The sequence below is a fragment of the Emydura macquarii genome, unplaced genomic scaffold, assembly GCF_026122565.2.
Source record: "Emydura macquarii macquarii isolate MOO-44397 ecotype Brisbane River unplaced genomic scaffold, CSIRO-AGI_Emac_v2 contig_2975, whole genome shotgun sequence".
NCBI classification, from domain to species: Eukaryota; Metazoa; Chordata; order Testudines; family Chelidae; genus Emydura; species Emydura macquarii.
The window spans coordinates 1,484,938-1,512,464 of NW_027133112.1; the positions used below are offsets into that span (position 1 = coordinate 1,484,938).

Here is a 27,527-nt window from a genome sequence, read left to right on the forward strand (position 1 = left end):
TCAGTGACAAGACCAGAAGGTATAACTGGAGCTGAAAAATGATGATGGAACCATTTTCTGTCAAAGAATGCAGTTCAATTTAAATCAAAATGCTTTGCAAAATCTTGTAGCTTTTGTTAAATTTTTTCAATAAAAAAGGAGAAAAGTTCTAACATCTTGAACATCCCTTTTTGACACTTTCAGAACTAAATGTTAGGTTTCTTTGCTTTCAGATTTACTTTGCAGCTTGATATTTTTAATTTGTATTACATTACATCATAACTTATAATGTAAAATATATATTTATAATATATTTTATACATTTATACACTGAACTTTTATAATATAAAATGTAATATAAATTATTCAAAGGAAATTTCTAGACAACTAATATTACTTTCTCTATATCCCAAAGAGATTTTGTCCAGTGAAACTTGCAAATACTCTATTAGTAGTCTAACATTTCCTTAGGGAGATGAGACCTCAGTGTTAGTACATTTTATTTCCTATTCACTTTAAAGTTACTTTTGCCCAATTTCATAGCATTACTCATTTTACTCCTTTGAACCAAAACCTAAACCAGTACCTTCCTTAATGGTCCTACACATTTGAAATGTTATTTTCCTTAGTTATTGTTTAGTCAAGCTATACAGATGTATTTCTCTTACGCTTGTCCTTTAATCATTTTAGTTATCCTACTCAGTTCCTTTCAATTTCTTGATGTCAGCCTGGATTTGATTTGCCAAGAATATGTGCGATATTTTAGGTAGAATCCAACTTTTATAGTGTTATAGTGAAGATAAATATCTTTCTTGGCCATGATGTATTACCCAAAATCTCATTGGGTTTTTTCCCTTGGTGTCATATTGCCTTCAAAGCTCATCTGCTCTCATATTGGGTCCCTCTTAGCCATTACAGACTTCCTGTTACCTTTGTCACATTCACTATGTGTGAAAGTATCATTCTCTAAATGTAGTAGCTTGAAAAAATTTTTTTTTAATAGATGGACTTTAATTTGACTGGTTTTTCCAGTTTGTTATGTGGTCTAGGTGACAGACCTTCCATTCTTTCTTTGCTTTGCCTGTCTTCAGGTCCCTCTTTTGTACCCTTTTAACTGTTGAGGCTTGTGGGAGTGGGCCAGTTGTTCCTTTCTCAGCAGTTCTTCATGAATACTTCTCATAAAAGGACCATGCTTAGTGATTTTTTTTCATTCCAGCAGTTTTCCTTTCTAGTTCCTAGTACCATGTTTCTCTAATGGGCCTTTTTAAATTAGCTGATTTCCCCCTCTTTGACTTTCTCCAAATTCTGTCTTGACCATTTTGATACACTAAGAATAGATATTTTATTTTATATATATGTATATATTAGGAATACATACACTCATTGTCTCTTTCCCCACCCCATCCTTTAGCTTGCATAAAGAGTTATTGATTGAGAATCATCCTCTTGTTCTTATTATAGATTTGCTTTTGATACAGTTTCTAAAAAGTGATAGGAAGCTGTACAGAGAACTCAACATTTTAATTCATTTAAGATGTAGGTTGCTATACTCAGCAGTTTCTATTGATACCAGAGAGGTTTCAAGGACCCTTTGTAAGGCATTTCATTGATTGTTTGCTTTTCGGAGTAGTTCTTACTTCGCTTATGTCTCTTTAGCAGTCTTTTAAAAAAAAAAAAAAATCACTGGCTTGGTAGTATTAAGTCCTGTATTCTCCGTGCGGTCAGAGTACTGCAACTTGGAATCCATGATTTCTTTAATGTTGACAGCTGAATTGTAACATAATTTTCCTACCTGCTATCAGTTCAGGTCTTAATTCCAGAATTAATGATACACTCACTTTTTAAAATCCCTTTGTTCTCCAGGATATTGATGTCTTAGACTTAGTTTATTTTCTTCATTCAGATACTTCTAAAGTATGTATTAAGTTTTTCAGTTAGCATGCTCAGAAGGGTCTGAAGAGGATGTGAAAATAAATAGACAATCCTATTGGCTGCCACCTACCTGATATCTTCATGAACAGTGATGAATCCATGAATCTATACTAAATGAGCAGAATCTCAGGAAATTAGGTGGTAAAATATTGGCTATCTGCTTGCTGGCTTTCATTCCCATTTAATATATTTTAATTTGCTGAATTTTTAAAATGTTTGAAGTAAAATTTAGTTTGCATCCTGTACTAGGAAAGAAAATGAAAAAGTATGAAAACTCAGAACTGTGAAAGTATGCTACTTGTGCTTAGTTGCATTATTCACACGACAACTTCCTAAAAAAGGCACATGTTTACTAGTGCTGGAATTTCTCATAATAGTAAATTTCTTTGTCTCTTCTCAGCAGTATTTTAACTTTAAAAAAACTGGCTAGCTAGGACAAGTCTCATAGACTTGGAGGCTGGAAGAGACCATCATAATGTTCTAGGTTGCACATTGCAGGCCACAGAACCTCACCCACCTACTCTGATAGTCACTGAAGTTCTCAAATCTTGATTTAAAGACTTCTTGTTACAGATAATTCCCCTTTTACTCTAGTTCAAACCATCAAGTGATCTTTGTCCCATGCTGCAGAGAAAAGCAAAAAAAATCTCAGGGTCTCAGCCAATCTGACCTGGAGGAAAAATCTTTCCTGACCCCAAACATGGCAGTCAGACCCTGAGCATGTGGGTGAGACTCATGAGCCACGTACCTGGGAAAGAATTCTTTGTAGTAATTCTAGAGCCCTCCCCCTCTAGTGTCCCATCTCTGGCCATTGGAGCTATTTGCTAATAGCAAACTTGTATGGCCACATGCCATTGTAGGCAACCTCATCATATCAACCCTTTCATACATTTATCAAGCTCAGTCTTGAAGCAGTTTGTTTTTTGCCTACACTGCGCCCATTGGAAGACTATTCCAGAACTTTACTCCTCTGATGGTTAGAAAACTTAGTCTAATTCCAAGCCTAAACTTGTTGATAGTCAGTTTGTATCCATTTGTTTTTATGTCAGCATTAGCCCTTAAATTTAAATAATTCCTCTTCCTCCCTGTTGTTTATCCCTTATTATTGTTCTTTATAAATACATCAATCTCTCCATAGCCTTCATTTTGTTAGGCTTACCAGCTAAGCTCCTTGAATCTCCTTTCATAAGGCAGGTTCTCCATTCCTCTGATCTTCCTAGTAGCCCCTCACTGTACCTGTTCAGGTTTGAATTCATCTTTCTTAAACATGGGATACTGGAATTGCACACAGTATTCCAAATGAGATCTCAGAGGTATCTTGTACAATGGCAACAACTCTTCCCTATCTCCACTGGAAATACCTGTCCTAATGCATCCTAGGTTGCATTAACCTTTTTTTCACGGCCGCATTGCAGTGGTGATTGTCATGCTGTGAGCAACCAATACAATTACTCCTCCTCTATTGCTTCCAACTGGTAAAACCCCAGTTTATAGCAAAAATTCTTGTTGTTAGTGCAAAGTCATACATTTAGGGATTATTAAATTTCTTACCAGTTCAGCGAATAGAGTTAATAGGAGCAGTCCTAGACTCCACTCGAGCCAGAGTCTTCCTGCCAGAATCTTGTTTCCAAACCATTCCCAGCCTCATCAGGAACATCTGTGTTTGTCCCCTTAGAATGGCCTGTACTTGCCTGCAGCTGCTAGGCCACATGGCAGTGTGCAAATACATGGTACGGCATGCCCGCCTAAGACTCAGACTGTTGCAGTCATGGCTGACCACAGTGTACTCCCCTAGCAGACACAAGTTGAATCAAGTGGTCACGGTACCTCCACATGTACTATTATCTCTCAGATGGTGGGCCAACCCACAATGGGTCATACAGGGCATGCCCTTCGAAGACCTACTTCCCTTGATTACCCTGGTGTCCTATGCCTCGGACCTGGGATGGGGCGCTCACATCAGTGACAGCCTCAGCACCTAAGGGGCCTGGTCTCAAACAGACTGCAGCCTGCATGTAAATGTCAAGGAGCTCAAAGCGATATGCTTAGCCTACTGCAGGGGTGTCAAATGTGCAGCCCGCGGGCACCCTGCATTTTTTTTTTTTTTTTTTTTTGGTCCTGCCTGCAACAAGTCAGATATGGCCCGCGATTTTTTTTTGGTCCAGCCCCTGTCAGCCAGATACGGCCCGACAACCTCTTTGTTTTGGAATAACACAGGAACTGCTGCTGAAAGTCAGGATGACGTGAATTTTTTTGGCAGCGGGGGAGATGCCGCGAGCTGCTGCCAAAAGGGAGGATGCAGCGAGATTTTTTCAGCGGATGGTGAGATGCCGCCAGGGTATGGCCCCCTTTAAGTCAATCTTATTGCAGAGTGGCCCACCATTGCAAGTTAGTTTGACACCCCTGGCCTACTGGGTATTTCTCCCCTTTGTTTGGGCAGAGTAGTCCAAGTTCTGACAGACAACACCAGCGCGATGTTTTACATCAACAATCAGGGAAGGGCTCACTTATTAGACTTTTATTGAGAATCTGTGCACCTGTAGAACCTTGCCATCCAGAACAACTTCCACATCATGGCATCCCACCTTCCAGGAGCTAAGAACGCCATGGTGAATTGGCTCATCAGATCCTTCTTACCTTGCCACAAGTGGTTGCTCCATCCCCAGGTGGCCAGTATGATTTTCTAGAGGTGGGGGACCCTCTTCGTGTCTAGTTTGAACAAGAAATGCAGCCATTAAACCAGTGCATCCAGCCTCTCCAGACCTCAATACAGCCAATTCTGGATTATTTATTACATTTTAAACAGCGAGGCTTAGTGATTGCATCAATAATGGTCCACCTGGCAGCCATTTCAGCCTTTTACCCTCCAATCCAAGGGAGGTCAGTGTTTTCCTATTACATGACAGCCAGATTTGTTAAAGGTCTAGAGAAGCTTTACCCCCAGTCAAGGACCCACTACCTCCCTGGGACCTGAACTTAGTTCTGTTGAGGTTACAGGGCCCCTGTTTGAACCTTCGGTGACTTTCTCCTTATTGCTTCTCTCCTGGAAAGTGACCTTCCTGATTGCGATTACTTCAGCAGGCAGAGTTTCTGAGTTAAGAGCGCTCACCTCAGGACCGCCGTACACTGTTTTCTATAAAGTTATGGTCCATCTGTGATCACGTATGGCCTTTCTGTGCAAAGTAGTATCCCATTTTCACAACAACCAAGACATATTCATGCTGGTATCCTACCCTAAACTGCACATTTCCAGTGAGGAACATAAATGGCATACCCTCGATGTCCGATGGGCATTGGCCTTCTATATTGAAAGGATTAAATCCTTTCATAGGACCACACAACTCTTTGTTTCAGTGGCAGAAAGGATGAAGGGGGCTGTTTTTTCTCTGAGGATCTCCTTATGGATATGTTCCTACATTAGGCTCTGTTACGAGCAGGCAAACTTACCTCCACCGGAGATTGTCACGGGCCATGCCACCACATCACAAGCCTTGGCGGTGGCCTTCTTGGCTCAGGTACCAATACAAGACATTTGTAAGGTTGCTACCTGGTCCTCAGAAAGGATGGTTACTTCCCTTCATAACTGTTGTTCTTCGAGATACATTGCTCGTGTCCATTCCATGACTCGCTTTCTGTCCCTGCCATCGTAGTTGATGACAAGAAGGAACTGAGAGGGCGTAGGGCTGGCGGCGCCTCATATATCATGGCATAAATGCGGGGCTCCAGTGGGCACCAGAGCCGGCCCTACAGATACTGCTAAGGGAAAAAGAATTCTGGTAACCATGCATGTGGGAACGCACACATCTAGAATGGAATGGACATGAGCTTTCTCTAAGAACAACAGTTATATAGGTAAGTAACTGTCTTTTTTTTTTTTTTTTTTTTTTTTAATCCATTCCATTACTTCTTATTTCTTTAACCTACCTCGGCATTAATACACAATGCTATTCTACTACCTTTACTTTTATTTCTCTTTCCTGGATAACACATACCCTTCAATACCTGTATTCCAGTCACAACAACTATTCCACCATTTCTTTGTTATCCCTATAATATCTGTTTTCACATCCTGCACCAGTAGTTCTAGTTCCTCAGTTAACTAGTTCTCTTGCTTTCAGAAAGGTGATAATGACAGGTTTTTTGACAAAAAATGACTTAGCATAACTTTTGTACCAAAATGGCACCAAAATTGGGTGACTGAACTAAGATTCCTGACTTCCATCTTGCTGAGCATTCTCACCTTACAATTTCTGTCCTCAATCTTCCCTTTGACAAGTGTAGCTATTTGTACATCTTACTTGGTAACCATATTAACTTCAACACAGATCAGTAGAAGATATAAATGGATCAACAAAACGGGTCCCTCAGGCACCTAAATGTGGATTTAAATGCTTTAACTTTAGTCACCCAAATTTGAAAAATGTAGCTATTAGGATTTTTTCCCCTTGTCTTTTGAATGTTGGGAGGAATTTAATGTGTTAATGATCAGTTCTAGTATAGTAAACCTACGTCCTTATCGATTGGACATAAAAGCTAACTTTCTCTGTCTGAGTCTGTTTGGAAATTAGTGTGAAACTTTAAAATTGTTTTAAATCATACTTTCAGTCTCATGACTTTTTAAAGCAAGGGAGTTGATGAATTAGGCAGACAATTTCTGAAGCCTCAAAAACCACGTCCCTTATGTAAGAGAAGACTCAAGCGCTTTGTGTTATAATTTGAAATGCAGGTTCTTTATTCAAATCATTTTGGAGCTTTAGATACCTGTTGGTGATAGTATGAATCTAATCTAATCTTTGATCTTTAATCTAATGATCTGCTCTTTGAGGGCAAAAGTTATGTTAATACAATTATGAGACTAGGACCAACCTCAAACTATCTTAAGAGTTCTGGTAAACAACCATTGCCTGATAGCTTAAGAGAATTTTATTTCAACCTTTTCATATCTTTTGTCTCAGTTATGAGCTAATAGTCCAGCAAAAACAATCTTCTCAGGTATAAGTATTTGAAAATTATTGGATTATCAACTTTCCTGTATTTGAACTTCTTTTCAGTAAGATCTTAATTGAGAGTTTTATGGAAGTGATGCATGTAAAAGAAAAAGTTGTAATTGCACGCAATACCTATGAAAAGACCTGATTTTTATCTACAAGAGTATACACTGGGTTAGTTTAGAAGAGGGAAATGCTGACTGAGCATTTCTCTCCTTCAGCCAGTTCTAATTTTGACTAGTCTCTAGTTTTCTTGAATTCTGGGCAATAGAATGAGGGGAAGCAGCTTCTCTGTTTAAGCACGCGCACGCGCACACAGTTATTCTCAAACTGTTGAAAACTAAGTGTGCTAAACAGTGACTGTTACAACCCATGACTTGCTTTCAGCTGTTACAAACATAGACATTTTAATCTGAACAGAATATTTAGTTCATTTTTTAATATCAAAGTAAATGCAAGTTAAACTTGCAACTAACAGTTAAATATAGAGCTTTAGCCAGCTCCTTTGTGTGGTGGTGTAAAACTGTATTCTAGTTCTATGGATTACAATTCAGCGAATCTTACTCATCTCTCCGAATATCCATCATGATATCTTCCATTTCAATTGTTGTGAGTACTGTCTTTGAGTTAGATATATAAGCTTGTAAAGGCATTGTGAAGTGAGTCATATTGTGTAAGGGCTCTGTATAGTTGCTGTGATCTGAAAACACACAACTGATATTAAAAGAGGTGTTAACTTTGAGAAACCTTGTATGTCTGTATTTTGGTGCGGAGAAGTATAAGGTATTCTAATTGTAGTTTTTCATAATGCACTGAATTTTTATTATGAGCTGCAAACTTGATTGTGTTTGTAAGCTAGATATTTGGGTATCTGATATTGTGGTTCAGGATTTTTCTTACATTTTTAAAATTGAATTATAAAGCAAATGAATGACTCTGACAAAAAGCTACAGATTTTTTTAATGCGTATGTTAAGGAACTGTGAAGGCAATTAAATGAATTCACTTGTGTTGAAGTTAATTGCCCTAGCAAGTTTGAACAAGTTTGGTATAAAAGTAAATATATTTAGCAGTGGTGTTGTAGCCTGTTGGTCCCAGGATATGAAAGAGACAAGTTAGATTAGATAATATCTCTTACTGGTCCAACTTCTGTTGATGGAAGAGACAGAGAGGCAAGCTTTCTAGGTACACAGAGCTCTTCAAGTCTGGGAAAGGTAATCAGTGTGTCACAGCTAAATATAAAGAGGAGCAGATAAATATTAAGTGTGGAAGTTAATGAGCATTGCAAGGAGCCATTTAAAATTAACTGGGTCATTAACATCTCTAGTCATAGGACTAAGGCGGGTTAGTGTGTTAAAGATTGTTGTAAAGAGACATAAAACGTATTCCTATTGAATCTGACTTTTAGTGTCAAGCAAAGTTATGAATTTAAACTCAGATTCGTCTTTTGAAGGTGTTGTGGGGGTTTCCTTTGAGTACAAGGACTGAGGTCAGATATGGAGTGATTGTTTTGTGAAAGAGTTTGCCTTTGGGTAATAGGGTGTTTTTGTCATTTTTTCTGTGAGAGTTCATTTGGGAGCATAGCGGTTGCCTGATTTCAACCATTTAGCTGTTGTTGGGGCATCTGATGTACTAGATAAGGTAAAGCATATGTGGCACGAGGCATGCATGGATCTTGAAAGGTGTGTTGTGGGTGGTATTGATCATGTAGCAGTGGAGATATGTCTGCAGGTTTTGCATCTGTTATGGCAGAGTCTAGAGCCACTTTGAGTTGATGTGTCCCTGGTGTGTGGGGAGCTTGTTTCTGATGATGAGCTTGGGGGGTGTTTGAAGTCTACTTAGAGGGGGGTCAGGGAAGCTTTCTTTCTGGGTTTGCTCCCCATCCAATTTGAGTTGTAATTGTTTGATATCGTGTTGGTTCCATTGTGGGGTGGCAGGTGACAACTGGAGGTGTGCAGTCTGTGTGGTATTTTTCTTTATTGAAGCAAGTTCTCTCAGGGTATTTGGATGGAGTCTGTTCCACGATGCTATTTACTTCTCCGATGGCATGTCCTTGTCTGATAAAGGTGGTCTAAATATGATAAGGTGTGTATCTCAGGCTTCCATTGGAATGTATTCTGTGGTATCTGAGTGCTGCTGTCGATAAGATTTCTGCCTTTGTCTGGGATTGTCACTGGATCTGTAGATTGTGGTGATCTGGGGGTTTCCTGTATATTGTTATTTGAAGGGTTCCATTGTTGAGGGTTATTGTGGAGTCCAGGAAATTGATGCTAATGTGGGAGTGTTCTAAAGAAGGTTTGTTGTAGGGGTGGTGGTGGTTGAAGTTGTGGTGGAAATTTGAGAGAGTTAAGGTTGTCTACCCAAAGGATGAAAATATTACAAGTGTATTTCAAATATATCATTGATTGCATGGTGCATTTTTCCAGAAATTCTTCCTCATGGTGGCCCATGAAGAGATTGGCATATCATAAATTTATTGTTAGTCTTGATACAAAGCGATACCTGTAGGTTTAAAAACATTTGAACGGTGGGTTTTCTTGGCAGGGTTAAAATTTGGTACAATGAAATCTGTTAATACCAGTAGAAGGACTCCTGTTATCTGGTCATTATAAAATGTCGCTTCATAAGTGTGATTTTAATATAGAGGAACACTTCTGGGGTTATATTTTACTAGTGATTAGTTCAGGTGACTCCAGATAGATTATAATGAACCTGTTTCACATTTTAAAAATGTTATAAGTGAACAACAGTGAAATTTCACTGATTCACACTTTATTCAGGTCACATCTCATTTTTCATAAAAAATGATAGCCTCTTACTTCTCTGCAGCAATGCTGTAATGTCAAAGAGGCTACAACTTGTACTTTGGCTGTTCTGTTCTGGGGGATTTTTCTGGAAAGGATGAAAACAATGGGCTTTAAAAAAAAATCAGTTTAAATTTCAGGAATTAGCATTGTATCCATTGGCAGAGTTTGGTTTAATATACAGAAAAATTGCAAGCACTGATTTAAAAATTAGGAAGTACTGAACTAAATGAAGCTACATATCATCCACTTTTTTCTTTCTGGAAAAAAATTATTAATTTGAGATTTCAGAAATGTTACATTATATTTTTTCTTTATTCAGTCTCAAGTTTGTGGAATAACACAGCAGAAAACACAAGTTAGCAAATTCAGCACAAAAGTAAGATTTATTTTATTTGCAAACCTTTCATTTTTTAAAAGTTGATTTATTCAAAATAGTTTATTTCCCAAGATTTCCTCATTACTCCTGATTCAAAAACTTATAAAAAAAATAGGAAAAATATAGACAGATTTAAATTAAATCTTGAGAAACAGAGTCTTCACTAATTATACAGAAATCTTTTGCTACACAGTGGGGAAGATAAAAATAAAGTGAAATTAAATTTAAAAAAAAAAGGTTGCTGAAATACAACTTAAGTTTCTATTTTGGTATCAATACACAACTCAGTTTTCAGTAGCTTTAATTTGTTTTAAGAACTTCAGTATTTCTTATATAAGACACAGTTAGCTTTAGATGCACAGAAATGTTTGTGCTGTTTATTTTGAGTTTGCACGATGTCAGCCTTTTGCATTTCCAAGATCTTTTTAACCAAATGAGTTTGCTATAATTTCTCAATTTAAGATAGAGAATCCATTTTAGAACCTAGTGTCAAATCTAGGCTCTAGGTAGGCCTTCAATGGCAGAAAGCTTTGAGACTAAAGGGTAATTAAAATTGATTGAAGTCAGATTTTTTTTTATAAAAACAAACTTCCTCTTATGCTTTTGTTAGAGGAGGTTGTGACAGGAACTGGGTTATGAAATTTCCACATCTCTCTAGTTCCGTTAAGCTGATAGTTCTCAGGCTTTTCAGTTCTGTGATTCACTCAACACACACAAAACCATGAACTGTTCATTTTACAGACTTACATTACTCATCCAGTATTCTGAATATACACAATCTTGACATGTCTACAATATTTGTTACATTTCAATGAAATATACATAGGGCTTGATTCTGCATTAATTTGCACCTTTGATAATCCTTTTAGGTGGTATTGATAGCTCTCGTTTGAGCTCAGTTTGCTCTCTTATTTCCTGGAGTTGTTGGGAGGACTGCGAGTCTTGATTCCCAGTTTGCCTGATACTTTGTCTCAGAGTTGGAATAAGAATCTCCATCTATATTTGAAGCCTCTTAAAAAAGACATCTTGGCTTCTGGGTTGGTGGGAGCACTAGATGAAGTATTCTGATGAGGTCCATAAGATCTGCTTCAGAGATCCCTACTTAGAACCACTTCTTCTGTCAGGGTAGTTGTAAAGGGAGTAGACCCAAGATGGTAATCACTTTTACCATGGCCTATCTAGTCTGTGAACAGTCAAAATTTTACTGAGTTATCAGAATCCACGTGGTCACTATCTCTACTTTCCCTTTTCTGATGAAGATGTTGAGACTTTGCTTGCTATACTGAGACTTCTGAAAGACTTGCTCAATGTAGTTTGTGAACTAGAATGATTTACCTCTAGTACATGATTTGGATTGTGTTATTGCAAACCCATAGGGTTCTGTTCAGGTACTTGCTTATGCTGCTCTCTGATCTGATGGTACTAAAAAGTGCAGTCTTTCACTAATTCTGAGAGAATTCTTTGTAAATACAAGCCAATGGCTACTTTTCCTTGGGCTGCAGCCCATCAGAATAAGACAATTATGTCCTTTAATCCAAATTTCTGTTTTAAGGAGTCTGATTTTGATCTCATTCAGGCTGTGATGGTTTGCAGAATCTGTGTACAGTTTATGAATTCTGGTTAGAGGACTCTGGATGCTGTGTAACTATTGAGCTAAAACCCACAGGAGACATTCTTGAACCTAGCACAGGGTTAATAATGGAGGGTGCTTAAACTGATGATAGTCCATTCAAATGGAGCACCGTTGGACATTGAGGGCTACCGTTCAGAGCAAACCAGTTTTCCAACTCTGAATTTCAGGGAGGAGGTAACTAAGCATTTGGATCACCTGGTGAGACACTATCACCTAATGAGTTTGATCAGATGCTCACCCAACAAGGAGAATGGAAAGTTGAAAGGGTTTCTTTTTAGCCATTTGGGGAAGAGGGCAAAATGGCATTGACTGAGAAAGAGAGAGACTTCATGATTTGGAGAAGCCATGAGCTTCAAGAGGACTCTGACCTAAGTCCAAAGAATACTTTAGTGATAAGGAAACTGAGGCAGGGAAATGCATATAGGAGCTCTGATAAAGAGTTGTTTAAGCTACTGGGAGGTGGGGATCAGCACTGGTTCTGGGGGTTTAGGGCAGCTGGGCTGCATCATCACGTATCTGTGAAGGGGTAACAGAATCTATGCCTAGGAAATGTGCCAGAGAGGCGAAGGAAAGCTACTGCTGCAGCCTACTCAGACCTAGAGAAGCATTAAAGTGCACAGACGCAGTGAGATGGAACACAGAGGCAGCAACCTGGTGAGTATCCAACTGAGGGGACTTCCAGGGCTGTGTGGCACTGGCCATTAGCTTTCATGTGTTTTCCTGAAGCCTCGCTCACATAAAGGGAGATCAGGGTCCATACTTTAGACCTCAAGAATGCCTAAAATTATCTATGTAGCTACATCTATCCTGACACTCCCCATACTTCGTTGCATATGGGAATGAGGCCTAGGTGCAGTCCATCTCAGTTTAAAGGTTGTTTGAATGGAGTGGTTTGTGTATACATGATGACATCCTGGCTGGGGTTCAGCTGCCTAGTGACATCAGAACTTGCTCACTTGTGCTGAGGCACGTTTCACTGTATACCTTCGCACTTTGTTATGGAAATATACAGGGCTGCTATTCAGATGCAGAGTTCCTCTTTTTTTAGAAGCACTACTTCCTCAACATGGCTTGAAGATCTGGTGTGCAATTTGGGAAATCCATTGGGAAGTCACTTCTGACTACTGTTTCTCTAGCTGTCCTCCTGGAAGAGTTTTCTGTTCGTTAATATCCCAGTAGTGAGGATTCACGCAGGCAATTCTTGAAAGAGAAAACATTACTTACCTTGTCACTGTATATAAGGATGTATATTCCACACTTCTTTGGAGTCTGTGTTCTTACTCAAGTCAACTTAATTTTGTACTGTGGAGCATAGGATTTGTAAAATTTAAATTTTGAGCAAACTTGACCTTAAAATATCCTTTAAACTTGTCCTGTTCTGAAGGCCTCTCTGTTCCAGCCCATAACTACTATTTACTGGAAGAAGTTTGGAAAGCTGCAATTTGGTCATTTTTGCATTTTCTATAAAGGCATTACAGGATTGACATATATGTAAATGTACACTGCTTGTAGCATCAGGGTGCTAAGTGTCTGTCTCCCTCTCCTTCTCTTGCCCCATATGCCCTTATTCTTTGTATAAGAGATTATTAGACAGTATTGGGAATTAGAATTTGTATGTCCAGTATACTTTTGTGTTTTGGATACACTGATCTGAAACATTTCTTCCTGATTTTTACAAAGTTTATTGATCAAAAACATTTCTAGGTCTGTGGATGTTTGTCAGTTGTACTTTTAACTTTGGCTTAAAGGGATGCACTAATCAAGATCTTTTTTGATAATAGTTATTTACTTTTTTAAAATATTGAAACTGAAATTTACCTCAATTTTTCCTTGTAAACCGATGGATCTTGGAATTAATGAATTGGAGTTTTAACCTGCAAGCTGGAGACAGTCAACCATCTTAGGAGTCTCTGTAACAGACTCCTGCAAGGGTCTGTTTTAGCTCCTCTCCTTTACAACATGTATACTTAACAAACAACTCAGGCCAATAACACCTGTCTTGCTGATGTTGGTAACAATCTACATATTATCAAAGGGTCATGTAGCCAGGACACGAATGCTCTGGCCACTTCCCTTTGTCAGTGGAGACTTAAATTAAGTGAGTCCAAGACAGTGGCCACAACTTTCCATCTGAACAATTGCCAGGCCAGTCAACCTCTTACAGTGTGTGCTGAAGATTGTCCACTCTCTTTCCAACTAGTTGTCTCTTATTTAGGCTACTATCCAGTTTTACTCCTAACATACTATTCCCATATAGAACACTTAAAGAAAGAGATCACTTCCCATGTGGCTTTTATCCAGAATCCAGCAGGAGCCTCCCAGGAAGCAGAGGCAAAATGTGCTAGCACTGGTATTTGTTCCAGTGGAATATTATGCAGCAGTTTTGAGGCAGATGTTGGCATATGCATCGCATAGATTTGAAGCTGAATACAGTCACCCTTATCATTAGTGATTTGCCTTTGTCACACACAAACCTCTAATTTATACATGTTGGGTCATAAAGCTCCCCCAAGCTTCAAGATGCCATCACCTTTAAAACTGCATGCAGGGTTATGACAGATTAAAGCAACCGGCTGCACACAAGGCTGACTGATTCTAATAGGTTCAAATAAGTAAAAGACACTTCATATAGGAACTTCCTGCCTCCAGAAGAAAAAAGCCTACACCTATGGTTCCTGCTGACTTGCTATGGCTGACTTCAGTGATGTCCTTTTGTGGCAGCCATTCATGCATTTGTGTCCAGTGCTGCCAGTCCAATGGCAATGTCTGATGAATAACAGAATATTAGGGCCAACAGCTCCATCCTTGCAGAGTGGCAGCAACTCTGGAATAAAATGACTGGCATGTTGATGAATTTCAGAAGCCCTAACTTACATCCGCCTGGATATAACCAGGGATGTAGATCCTAGACTAGGCATAACAGTCTGCTGACTGGAATGGCCAGAGTGACTGCCACAGTACAGAAATTTAGCTTAACTCCATCTTCATAGTGGACCATGGGGCAGCGATGCAGATGGTCAAACATGGTGGAGGATAGCGCAATTAGAAGATTGGAGGGTGGACTGCAACACCTTGGTACCCGCTGATGCAGCTGTTAAGTAGCTGAACAACCTAGAATCATAGGACTGGAAGGGACCTCAAGACTTCATCTAGTTCAGTTCCTTGCACTCATGTCTGGACTAAGTATATCTAAATCATCCCTGACAGGTGTTTGTCTAACCTGCTCTTAAAAATCTCCGATGATGGAAATTCCACAACCTCCCTAGGCAATTTAGTCCAGTGCTTAACTACCCTGACAGTTAGGAAGTTTTTCCTAATGTCCAACCTAAACCAGCTTGCTGCAATTTAAGCTCATTGCTTCTTGTCCTAGCCTCAGAGGTTAACAAGAACAATTATTCTCCCTCCTCCTTGTAAAAACCTTTTATGTTATTGAAAACTGTTATGTCCCACCTCAGTCTTCTCTTTTCCAGACTAAACAAACTCAGTTTTTTCAATCTTCCCTCATAGGTCATGTTTTCTAGATCTTTAATCAGTTTTGTAGCTTTCCTGAAATGTGAGGTGCAGAACTGGACACAATACTCCAGTCGAGACCTAATCAGTGCACAGTAGAGCAGAAGAATTTCTTCTCAGGTCTTGCTTCCAACATGCCTGCTAGTACCTCCTGGAATGTTTGCTTTTTTTTTGTTTTTGTTTTTTGCAACTGTTACTGTTGACTCATATTTAGTTTGCGCCTCCACTATGACCCCCACATCCCTTTCCACGGTACTCCTTCCTAGGCAGTTATTTCCCATTTTATATGTGCAACTGATTGTTCCTTCTTAAGTGGAGTACTTTGCATTTGTCCTTATAGAAATCTACTTGGTCATCTTTCTTCATATGCATTACAATTTTGAACTGGTTTTGCTTTTTGCGGGTGTGTTTGTAGATCAACTACTAGTTTTTCTTCAGTTTATAGCAATACTTTCTTAGTTGTATATTTGAGTATACATTTGGATATTAATTGAGGTACCTTTATATAACTCTTTATTGAACATAACATAAGTACATTTAAATCATGAAGCAATTTAATAGAACAAGGACTGAAATGAAATGTTTATATGGTGGCTGAATACATTTGTATGACTTCAGTTAATTTATCTTTTAAATTTAGAGCAATCAGAAAAATGAGGGCATTCATTGCCTCAATCACAGGAAACCTACTTTAAATTCAGGGAATGGGAGTCTAGCAATGAGTTCTAACTGATCCTAAGAGAGAAATCCCCTTCAGACTTTGTCTTGCATTCTAGGTTGTCAAATTTTAACAATATTCTTGAGCCAAATAATAATAATAATAATAATAATTAATAATGCTCCTTTCTAAAAATTGTTCAGGCCCACTCTGTCTCTTAGCTGGAGCTGATCCAGAACCAACTTCTCCTTTTTTTGGTCATGTTAAACAAAACTAGTTTGAATTAGTTTTAAACAATTGTTAGATTTTTTTAAGAGGAAAAGTTTGTTCTTCAAGTGGTGTCCTTATGGGTACTCCACTCTTGGTGCGTGTATGTGTCTGTCATCAGAAGTTCTCTAGGGCCCTGACCCTGTCCCATTGGGACAATAGAGACACCTAAGCTTCCTCTTCCTAGCAGACAGGAGGAAACATTTGAGAAGCAAGAGTCCAGAAAGAAAGTCCAAAGAAGCTACACCTCAAACCACCATCTTCTCCTCTTCGACAGATGAGGCCTTGATCCCTTCCCCAAGTGACTTTTGCCAGTTACAAGACTTTGTTAAGCAGATGGCAGACTTTCTGCAGATACCACTTGACCAGGTTGGGGAACACCACCACAAGCTGCTGGACATTCTGCAGTCTGTGACACAGTCTAGAGTTGCCCTCCCTATTAATGAAACTCTACTTAAATACACTAGAGCCATCTGGCAAACCCCAGATACAGTGACACCCACTTGTTAGAGGGCTGACACAAGTATTATGTCTCCTTCAAGGAATCTGAATTCCTCTTTCCTCCCACCTCCCAATTCTCTGGTGGTTGATGCGATAAACGAGTGGAGCAAACAGCACCATTATAAAATCATCCCATATGACAGAGATCAAAAGCTCCTGGATCTCCTGGGAAGGGAGGCCTACTCATTCACTACACTGCAGTTTTATTTTCAAATTAACAAGCATTGACAATTAAGTACAACTTTACCAACTACAGGAAATTTGGGTTGTTTATTGAGCACCTTCCCCCAGATCAGAGAGCAATTCCAGGCCTATGTTGTTGAGAGACAGTTGCTGGCAAGAACATCTTTGTAGGCAGTGCTTGATGTTACAGACTCTATGGCCTATTCCATCTCTCTATGGTGGTGGAGATGTGTAGGGTTTCCTGGTTGCAATTGTTTGTCTTCCTCAGGGAAGTTTAAAATGCAGTTGAGGATCTCCCATTTTGGAGGATGGAACTTTATTGCAGAGAACACTGAGTTATTGCATACGCTTAAAGATTTCAGGATCACATTACACTCATTAGGCATCTACACTTCTGTAAACAAACAGAAGTTTGGCAGATTGCAAACAGCTGAGATTCTGCCCTATACCTTTCTCTGGATTCCAGAGACCACAGACCCCCTCGCCCCACCCAGAAAGAGGCACAGGTTCCAGAGAAAGATCCTCGAACCCATCAGATGTGGCTTCTAAACAGGTGTCGTCATTGATAAGACAGTACAGGGTTCAAATTCCCACCCCTCATTAGCCAGCTAACTTCAATGCTTTGCCCTCATTCCCACATTTGGAAAAAAACCCTTGCACTTTCAGCATCCATGGTAGCATCTCACCTCAGACAAATAGGGGCTGGAAGTAACATCATTGGGCTACATCATCCACTTTACCTTCTTCCTTCCCTATTCCCCTTTCTGTTCCTCTTCAGGGACCCTTCTCATGAGCCCCTGATAAGGCAGGAAGTAGACACCTTTCTTCATTTAGGAACAATAGAACTAATACCTGTGAAAGGGCTTCTATTCAAACTAATTTCTTGTATCAAAGTTGAATGGAAGGTGGAAAGCAATTCTAGATCTAAGACTCCCAAACAGATTTGTGAGACCCCAGAAATTCAGGATGGTGATGCTGGCAGTGATAATTTTTTCCCTGGGTTCGGGGGATTGGATTTTGGCCCTTGACCTCCAGGATGCCTACTTCTGTATAGTGATGCACCCATCTCCCAAAAGATTCCTCCGATTTGTGGTTGGCCAAGATCATTTCCAGTATTGAGTCCTCCCGTTTGGCCTCTCCTCAGCTCCAAGAGTATTCTTAAAGGTTCTGTCAGTAGTGGCAGCTTACCTCACATGGCCAGACTGTTCTTATAGTATGCCTGTACCTTGACAATTGGCTACTCAAGGGTTGATCCGCCCGGTAAGTATTGTCTGTCACAAGGACAGCGCTTTCTTTTTTTTTTTTTTTTTTTTTTTTTGGACCTGGCTCACCAGCTGAACAGAGAAAAATCCACACTAACACCCGTTCAGAACATGTGATTCATAGGGGTGTGTCTAGATTCCTTCACATCCAGGGCATCTCTTCCCATGGACAGGTTCTGGACAGTGTCAAGCCTCATCAGAACAATTCAAGACAGCCCTCAGATCTCAGTCAGAAATTGTCTTCAACCTTTGAGTCACATGACAAATCATGCAAAGTTATACATCTGCTGTTTCCAGGGGTGGCTCAGAATAGCTTACTCGCCAGACAGACAATATGGGCAAGCGTCTATTCCCCAGAAGATGATGCATTCCATAGGCTGCTGGAAGATTAATTGGAACAAAGGAGTTGGAGGGTCCCCTTCCTCCAACTGCACTGACAGTGACTGTAACAGCAGATGCATCTCTGTTGGGTTGGGTGGTGGGAGCCGTGCCTTGGCTCCCTGAGAGCACAGGGCAGATAGTCACTTCAAGAGAACCACCCTCTATATCAACCTCCTGGAGCTCAGAAGAGTCAGGAAGACCTATTTTCATTTCTTCCTTCTCATTAGACACAGATCTATCAAAGTCATGACACTGCTGCATGTTTTATATCAATTGACAAGAAGGGGCAAGGCCCCCTTCCCTCTGCACTGAAGCAATAAAGTTGTGGAATTAGTGCATAAAGCATGACATAAGGATCTTAGCCGTATATCTTCCTGGCATACAGAATGTCATGGTTGACATGCTCAGCAGGTGCTCCTCCCAAGAATACTAGTGGTAGCTGGATTTTTGGATTCTACTCACAACCTTTCAGAGTTGGGCATTTCCAGAATTAGACCTGTTCGGCACAACCACAAACAAAAAACGCCACCTATTTTGCTCCCGGGGAGGTTTAGCTGGCAGTTCACTGGGGGGATGGATGCCTTCCTTGTGCCTTGGATGGACAGACTGTTTTATGCCTTTCCTCTTCTTCCTTTCATTCTCAAGGTGATAAACAAGGCCAGAACCATTTTGATAGCCCCAAAGTGGTTAAGGCAAGTGTGGTTCCCTTACCTGTTTCACCTCATTCTTTATCCTTCAATAATCTTTCAGCTGTCCCTCAACTCCTCTCTTAGGACGCTGGATGTCTGACACAACTCAGCTTGGGCATTTTTGCTACAATGTGTGGTTCCTTGATGGTTCGTGGGGATAGTCATCCTGCTCTGTGGAGGTACAACTATTAAATAGTAGGAAAGTTTCCACCAGAACTACGTACCTCCAAAAGTGGACAATATTTGGCCACTGGTGCAAACTCCCCAATGCTGCCCACTGAATCAGCCCTGGTTCCTCTCCTTTTGGAGTACTTGCTACACCTTAAGAAATCAGGATTGTCCCTCAATTCCATCAAAGTTCACTGAGCAGCCTTAACAGCCTTTCATGCTACTAACAGTGTTTCTCTCTGTTTGCTCACCCCTCAGCCACAAGGTTTATGAAGGGCTTAGGGAATCTCTTCCCGCAAATAAAGGTTCCTACTTCTGCTTGGGGCCTCCTTAAAAATGTTCCTATTCCAGAAATCTGTAGAGCTGTTACATGGTTTTTGGTACATACTTTCTCTAGACACTGTGCCTTGGTCCATGTCTCCAGGTCTGATGCAGCTGCTGGTAATGCAGTTCTCTTTTCTGTAATAGGTTCCATTTTAAAACCCCTTCTCCTCCTAGGGATAATGCTCGGGAGTCATCAAGAGTGGAACGTCATGGGGACGCTATTAAAAGAAGTATTAGTTACTTACCCTGTACAATAGCTGGTTCTTTGAGATGTGTCCCTATGTGTACTCCACTACCTGCCCTCCTTCCCCTCTGCTTCAAAGTTTCTTCTGAGATTTGGCGGAGCGGAAGAAACTCAGGGGGCAGTTTGCCCGCACAGTCTGATTAAAGCCTCGGTAAAGGGCACAAGGATACCACTGGTTAAGGATCACAGTTCTTTGGGTAAAGCAGGAGAAAAACACTTCTCAGGATGTTGTTTATAAGAGAGAAACATGAATGAGAGAGAAACAGAATCTTATATTTGCCTCTAAAATTTTCAACAAAATATACAAATATTAAACCAGAAGTACTACATAGTTTTATGCTTGGTAGAAGTTGAGTGATTTGATTTTTTTATTATAATTTTGATGGGTAAGGGGTGGGGTCTTGAGTTTGCCACTATGGCACCATTGAAACTGCATTCTGAGAATTCCTTTTCTTAACACAAGTCCAGTGTGTGCTATCAACCTGACCTGTTGCTATCAACTTATCGTCAATGTGTTCCTAGTGCTAAAAATGATTTAACTCAGTGACTTTCAACATTTACAGACTCCTCTACCCTTTTCAGGAGTCTGATTTGTCTTGTGTATCCCCCAAGTTTCACTTCACTTAAAAACCACTTGCTTACAAAATCAGACCTAAAAATACAAAAGTGTCACAGCACACTATTTCTGAAAAATTGCTTACTTTCTCATTTTTATTGTATAGTTATAAAATAATACAGTTGGAATATAAATATCATGCTTATATTTCAGTGTATAGTATATAGAGCAGTATAAACAAGTCATTGTCTGTATGAAATTTTAATTTGTACTGACTTTGCTAGTGCTTTTTATGTAGCCTGTTGTAAAACTAGGCAAATATCTAGATGAGTTGAGGTACCCCCTGGAAGAACACTGCATACCCCCAGGAGTACACATACCCCTCGTTGAGAACCACTGATTTAACTGATATTGTGGACCAGATAAAACTATTTCAGCAGAGCTACATAAAGCACGCTTCATCCTGACCTCAAGTTATCAACATTTATCAGTAGGCTTGGAAAGATTAGATTTTTATCAGTAAATGTCAATTTCACCATACATGCACAGACTAATTTTTCTGTCCGTGGTAATCGTAATTTACAGATAGGCCAGGTAAGAAAAAGGATGTTTGAAAAGCTTATTAGCATTTGATTTAGGGATATTTACTTTGTTTATTTTAATTTGATGACAATTCGTGTTTTAACGGTTATAAAGCTTTAACTTTTTAAATCTCATTGTATACTGGCATTAAATAATTCCCTGGAACTGTAAAAATTTAAATTGATAATCTTAAAAATGCATAGAAATAAACATAGATATTATCCAGTGAAAATTAGTTTTTTAAAAATGAATTGTGCCAAGCCAAATTAGCAGCAGCATGTCAATTTGCTAGCCTGGATAGGCTGAACAACTGAGTTATGTTGGGGCTGTAGCAGAGTTAAAATGGCTTGTCTCCAGGAGGTGATGGCTATATTAACTATTTGTGTTTGGTTTGTTTTTATATGTTATCAAAGAGCAAACTGACGGTATTTGTACATTAGCTTAATAAAAAATACAAATTTGCACATCTCTAGTTGACAATACCTCACTACTAATTGGACAGAGAAACCAAAAACTCCATTTCCTATAGACCACTGCCTCTATCAGATGGCATTAAATTAGTCACTACTGACACGATCTGGATTTGATTCATAGTTGTTTAAAGCCAGAAGAAATCATTGTTTATCCAGCCTGATTGCCCGCATGACACAGGCCAGAGAATCTCACTTTGTCTTTCCAGGATCAAGTTCCATGTCTTCTGGTTGAGCTAGAGAAGATCTCTTAAAAATACCACTCCAATTTCAATATTAAGTCGCCAAGTGATAGAGAATCTACCACAGCCTTTGGTAAATTGGTTCCAATTGTTTATCCTCACTGTTAAAAATTTGTGCCTTGTTTCTAGTCTGAATTTGTCTAGCTGCAGCTTCCAACTATTGGGTCTCGTTCTGCCTTTTTTTGTTAGATTAGAGCCCATTGCTATCAGAAATCTTCTCATGTAGGTACTCACAGGCCATCTCCCCGTAACCTTTTCTTCAGTGAACTTAACAGAGTAAGCTTTAAATAAATATTTGAACTAAGAACATTGAAATTGTAAAGGCTATGTCATCTTGCCTCAAAATCCTTTTCCTGATGCCAGTAGTTTAAAAAAAACCAAAAAAAAAAACCACTTCACTGATTTTCCTTAAATCAATTTAGTCATTCTGAGTCTGACTGTTTCATGGTTGTGATATGGAAGGAAGATGACTTGATTGATCGATTGTTCTCAGTTATGTAGGTGAGAGAAGCTGGACTCTAACTTTTAACTTTCTATGATGCATTTACCAAAGGAACAAATACGTGCTGAAATGAAATAGTACAGTATAAGCAGTAATTTAAAGCTGACCTTTTTTCTGTAATGCCAAGTGGATCATGTCAAAATTTGATTTTTCTGACCTTCAAATGTAGCATGCTTGAGGTTATACATTTTTTTTTCCTTTCAGCTTAATTCTAAATTAATTTGGATCTTTTATGGAGCTATCAAGATTGTTGCTTAAAGATAGGCATTTGATATTTGACCTTTTTGATAGTCCTCCTACAAGAGGGTTTTTAATGGAAGTTGGATGTTCCTTTGGTTGTTTAGTGTTTTCAGCAATTGAAGTGGAGTCCAGTGCTAAGAACAAAGAGTCCTTCCTGCTCTTCTCCATGTGTCCCTCCCTCACTTTACAGCAATACTACAAAAAGTCTTTTGAATGTGGCTTTCTGAGACAAGATCTGGTTTTACAGAGATCCTCCATTCTTCATCCACTGCTGAGCATGGCTATATATTCCAAGGACTAAATCATTAAGCAGAGACAGAAGTGTCCAAATTAGAGACTCTGCCCCAAACATGCTAACGGGCTAGAGCTACAACACACAGTTTCTATTGAACTATGTCACTATCCCTTCTGATCAATCATTTTAGGGTTCAATCCGGTATTCTAACTCTCACTGATGTCAACCCATTTCTTGAAACATTTGATTTAGTCAGCCTCTTTGTGTTCGAGAAAGCCAGACCCCAGCCTTCATCCAGATCCCAACAGGGCCAGGAACGCTAGGGCTCTGGGGTCCTTCATGTTTCCTTTGATAACTCAAGGTCTCTAAGTCTAGGACCAGACTATGAAGTCTGAGGCCCTACAGGAATATACAGAGATTCCAGAAGAGACTAAGGTCTATTAAATTAGCACTGGTTCTCTTTCTGTTCAACTGATCATGTGACAATTTCAGGATTTCTTCCAGATCACTCCTGCAATGTCCTAGACCAGAGGAAAAACAAAGGAAAAAGCTCTTACAGAGCTCCAGTGAGCCTCATTTTCAGAGGAATCTGTTAGTGTGTTCACCCAATTCATACATGGAGGGGGTGCATTTTTCTGATAGGCGTAGGATGAGTCTGTAGTCAACTTTTCCTATAGCACGAAGCTGACAAATAGATGGCTCTGACTATACCTAAAAATATCAGACTCTTTCATCCAGCTTCCTCCAGCCCAAGAGCATCTTAAAGTGAAAATTGATTTTCCTAATTCCAGAATATCTGGAGAAAATTAGTTTTCAATGTTCAGTATGAAGTTAACTTTTTTTTATATATATACACCTCTATTACCTCATTTTTCTTCTAAACTGAACTGTTGTCTCAATTTTTTCAGGGTATCCTTATGGAAGTTTTTTCATGTCTCTAGTCATTTTTGTTGCCGGTCTGAAACCCCTTTAGTTTTGCTTCATCTAGTCTCTAGTAGAGTTGTTTCCAGTTGCCAAATGTGGCTATGAGGAGCAAGGCGTTTTGTGAACTGAATCAGTTTTCCTCAAATTAAGTTAGTTTTGAGGACCTCATTGAAACTTAGTCTTAGACTTGTCTTGATTTTTATGAGCTGTACTGTGAATTTACCACATCTTAAATTGTAAAAAATGTGTTGTACTGTATTTCTAAATGTAATAATATAAGGATGCTGTATTTTAAGGCATATGCGCTAGGCTGAGATTCTGCCAGCCTTCTGCAACTTCTTTACTTCTACGAGTATAATTTTTGGTGCCCAGATACTACGGTGATGGGTGGTACCTTTTGGAAATATGTATTTTGTATACATACACTAGGAACTGAGGCAAAGGGACTGTGTAACTTTGGGAAAGGCACTGAAGTCTTCAGCAGAGTAGGAAATTGAAGCTGGATCCCCCAAGTCCCAAGTTAGCACCCTGACTACTGGGACATCTTTCTCTGGAGTCTTGATTTGCTAAGGAAATAAAACTTTAATTTGTGTCCGCAGATTCAGAAATACTGACTTTAAAATTACATTACTTTTGCTTTGTGTCCTTCCCACCAAACCCATTTTAATTTCTGGAAGCATTTAGTATCTGCTATGTGAAGAAGTAGAGGTAGAAACCTAATGCTAATATCCCCTCTGAAAGTATACAGTTCTATCTTTCAAATGTTATACTTGGTTTAATCTCTATATGTCTATATAATCTTTATATGTAAATATCAACCCCAAATATTTTTTTAAAAAGTAAGAGGACAAAAAAGAATGGCACCATGACTAAACAGAGTAAAAGATGTGGTTTCAGATGAAAATTTTAAAATTGAAAGTTAGATCCTACTGAGGAAAATAGAAAGGAGCATAAATTCTGGCAAGTCAAATGTAAAAGTATAATTAGTCAGGCCAAAAAAGAATTTGAAGAGTAACTAGTCAGACTCAAATTCTAACAGCAAAAAAAAAATAAAAAAATAAAAAATTAAAAATTAAAGTACATAAGAAACAGGAAGTCTGCCAAATGATCCGTGTGACACTGTGTGATCTGAGGTGCTAAAGGAACACTCATGGAAGACAAGGTTGTTGCGGAGAAACTAAATGAATTCTTTGCATTTGTCTTCAATGCAGAGGATATGAGGGAGATTCTCACACCTGAGCCATTCTCCTTAGGTGACAGATCTGAGGAACTGTCCCAGATTGAGGTGTTAGTAGGTGAAGTTTTAGAACAAATTGATAAACTAAGTCACCAGTACCAGATGATATTCCTTCTGAGAGTTCTGAAGGAACTAAAATATGAAACTACTAATTGTGGTATGTAACTTACTTAAATCAGCCTGTTCCAGATGGCTGGAGGATAGCTAATGTAACTCTGATTTTTAAAGATCGTTTTAAGGCTTTGCTCTTTTAAATTGATCTTTTAAGACTTCTAACAGCATGTTCCACACCTCGTCCCTCTCAGATTTTGGAAGACACTTCAGATTCTTAACTTTGTGTTGAGTGCTGTAGCCATCTTTAGAAATCTCATATTGGTACCTTCTTTGTGTTTTGTCAAATCTGCAGTGAAGGTGTTCTTAGGTTAATATGTTGTTTAATTTATGTTGTCATTCAAGACTGCCATAAAATGAAATATATGGCAGAATGTGGGTGAAACCATGGAGTAGGAGTCGTACAATTCTCACCCAATGAGTTTAGTCACAAATGTAATTAATACATTTTTAACGAGCATCATCAGCATGGAAGCATGGCCTTCAGAATGGTGGCCAAAGCATGAAGGGGCATACAAATGTTTATAATATATGGCATGTAAATACTTTGCAACTCCGGCTACATCAGTGCTATGCGAACGTCTGTTCTCACTTTCAAGGGACATTGTAAGTAAGAATCGGGCAGCATTATCTCCCATAAATGTAAACAAATGTTTTAGCAATTGGCTGAATAAGAAGTAGGACTGAGTGGACTTGTTGGTTGTAAAGTTCTAAAGTTTTACATTGTTTTGTTTGAGTGCAGTTATGTAAAAAAAAAATTCTACATTTGTAAGTTGTACTCTCATAATAAAGATTGCACTACAGTATGAGGTGAATTTCTTATATTATTTTTTAAAGTACAAATATTTGTATAAAAATATAAGGTGAGCACTGTACACTTTGTATTCTGTGTTGTAATTTAAATCAATGTATTTGAAAATGTAGTAAGAACATCCAAAAATATTTATAATAAATTGAAATTGATATTCTGTTGTTTAACAGTGCGATTTAAAACTGCAATTAATTGTGACTTTTTTTAATCTAGTTAATTTGTTTTGCATTAATTGCTTGATTTAACTGTGATGAATTGACAGTCCTAGTTCAAAAAAGAATTAGATACATTCATGGAGGATAGGTCCATCAATGGTTAAGATGGTCAGGGCAAAACCCTGGCTCTGGGTGTCCCGAAACCTCTGACTGCCGGAAGCTGGGACTGGACAACAGGTGATGGATTTACTCGATAATTGCCCTGTTCTGTTCATTTCCTCTGAAGCTTCTGGCACTGGCTACTGTTGGAAGATAGGTTACTAGGCTAGATGGACTATTGGTCTGGCCCAGTATGGCTATTCCAGTGTTCTTATCAGATATGAAATTCATGAAGCAGTTTAAGGATGTGGTGGGAAGAGCAGTTTGAGATCAGGGGTGGGTGCAGGATGGTAATTGTCCTCCTGAGTAGTAACTACATAGCTTTACACTGAAAGGTCTCATTACTTGAGTGAGTTAATTTTAATGTAAGATTTGAGTTTGTCATGGCAGATACATTGATAGATCTGTATTTATGCTTTCTGGAGCACTAAAGTTTTCCTGGAACAGGTCTGATCTGGTCAGTCTTAGGAAAACAACACTGCATTGGTTAATGCGTGGTTCATGTATGAAATATCTTTGCAATCATAAGGGCTAGAAATCTAACTAATTAAAAAATGCAGGCTTGAAGCTCCAGGACTGCTTTGGAAGTTGTAGAAGTCATGGAAGCTGAGTGAGACCGTGTGACATTAGCCTTACTCATAACCTAAAAACGAATACCTTTTCCTATATGAACTGAGTTGCTCCACTTTTCCATGGTATGAAATTTGGCCAATAATGTGGAAGAAAGACAGTGTTCCATAATAAGTTCTGTAAAGACAATGGAGGTTTAGTGTTTGAGCTGACTTTATTTCTATGGTTTTCTGTTTCTAAATGTGGCTGCAGTTGCTAATTCATCCCCATTAAAAGATGCTTCAGGAAGAGGTTGCATATATAGCAATAATGCATATGGTGAAAAGACTACTTCCAGAGCAGGAAACAGAGGAAATTGCCCAAAAAGGAAATTCCATGTGGTTGAAGAGTTGCCCAGTAAAATCTTAACACTTACTTATTTGATGATAGACCATAGCAGTGAGCCAGAGTTCTGTGCAGTTTTGTTAACCAGCATAAACCCTGTAGCATATTGCTGGAAGCAATTGACAGAAGAAAGTTTACATTGTTTGTGTTTTTATTTTTGAATATGTGTTAATTAGGGAACCCCAAAACTTGTTTCTGATTTTTAATATTTTGACGATGATATAAAAGTCTGCAGTATAGCAATTTACAATGATGGCTATGGAAGTATTAATTTGAATTAAGTAACGCATAATGGAATTTAAATAGTTCATTTCTAAAACTTGAATAGGTTGAAAAGTAGGTAAATATTTGCCCAGTAATGAAATTTGTCAAACTGGATTAATTGATTAGGTTCATTCCAGTCTTATAAATTAGAAGGGCTCTTATTTTAAATGGCAGTTTAGTTGAG

The 27,527-nt window shown here is 38.9% G+C and overlaps 1 protein-coding gene across 3 annotated transcripts in view; it reads left to right on the plus strand.

Annotated features, from left to right (window-relative positions):
• The window catches only part of GALNT1 (polypeptide N-acetylgalactosaminyltransferase 1), a 182,603-nt gene that overhangs the window by 48,168 nt on the left and 106,908 nt on the right, over window positions 1-27,527 (plus strand). The window contains exon 1 of one of the 3 annotated variants that reach the window (XM_067569943.1): window positions 21,807-21,824. The exons of the other annotated variants lie outside the window; for them this stretch is intronic. The gene's annotated coding sequence lies outside the window, so the exon portion shown is untranslated. Of the gene's footprint in view, window positions 1-21,806; window positions 21,825-27,527 lie in introns of those variants that run through there. 3 annotated transcript variants of the gene reach the window in all.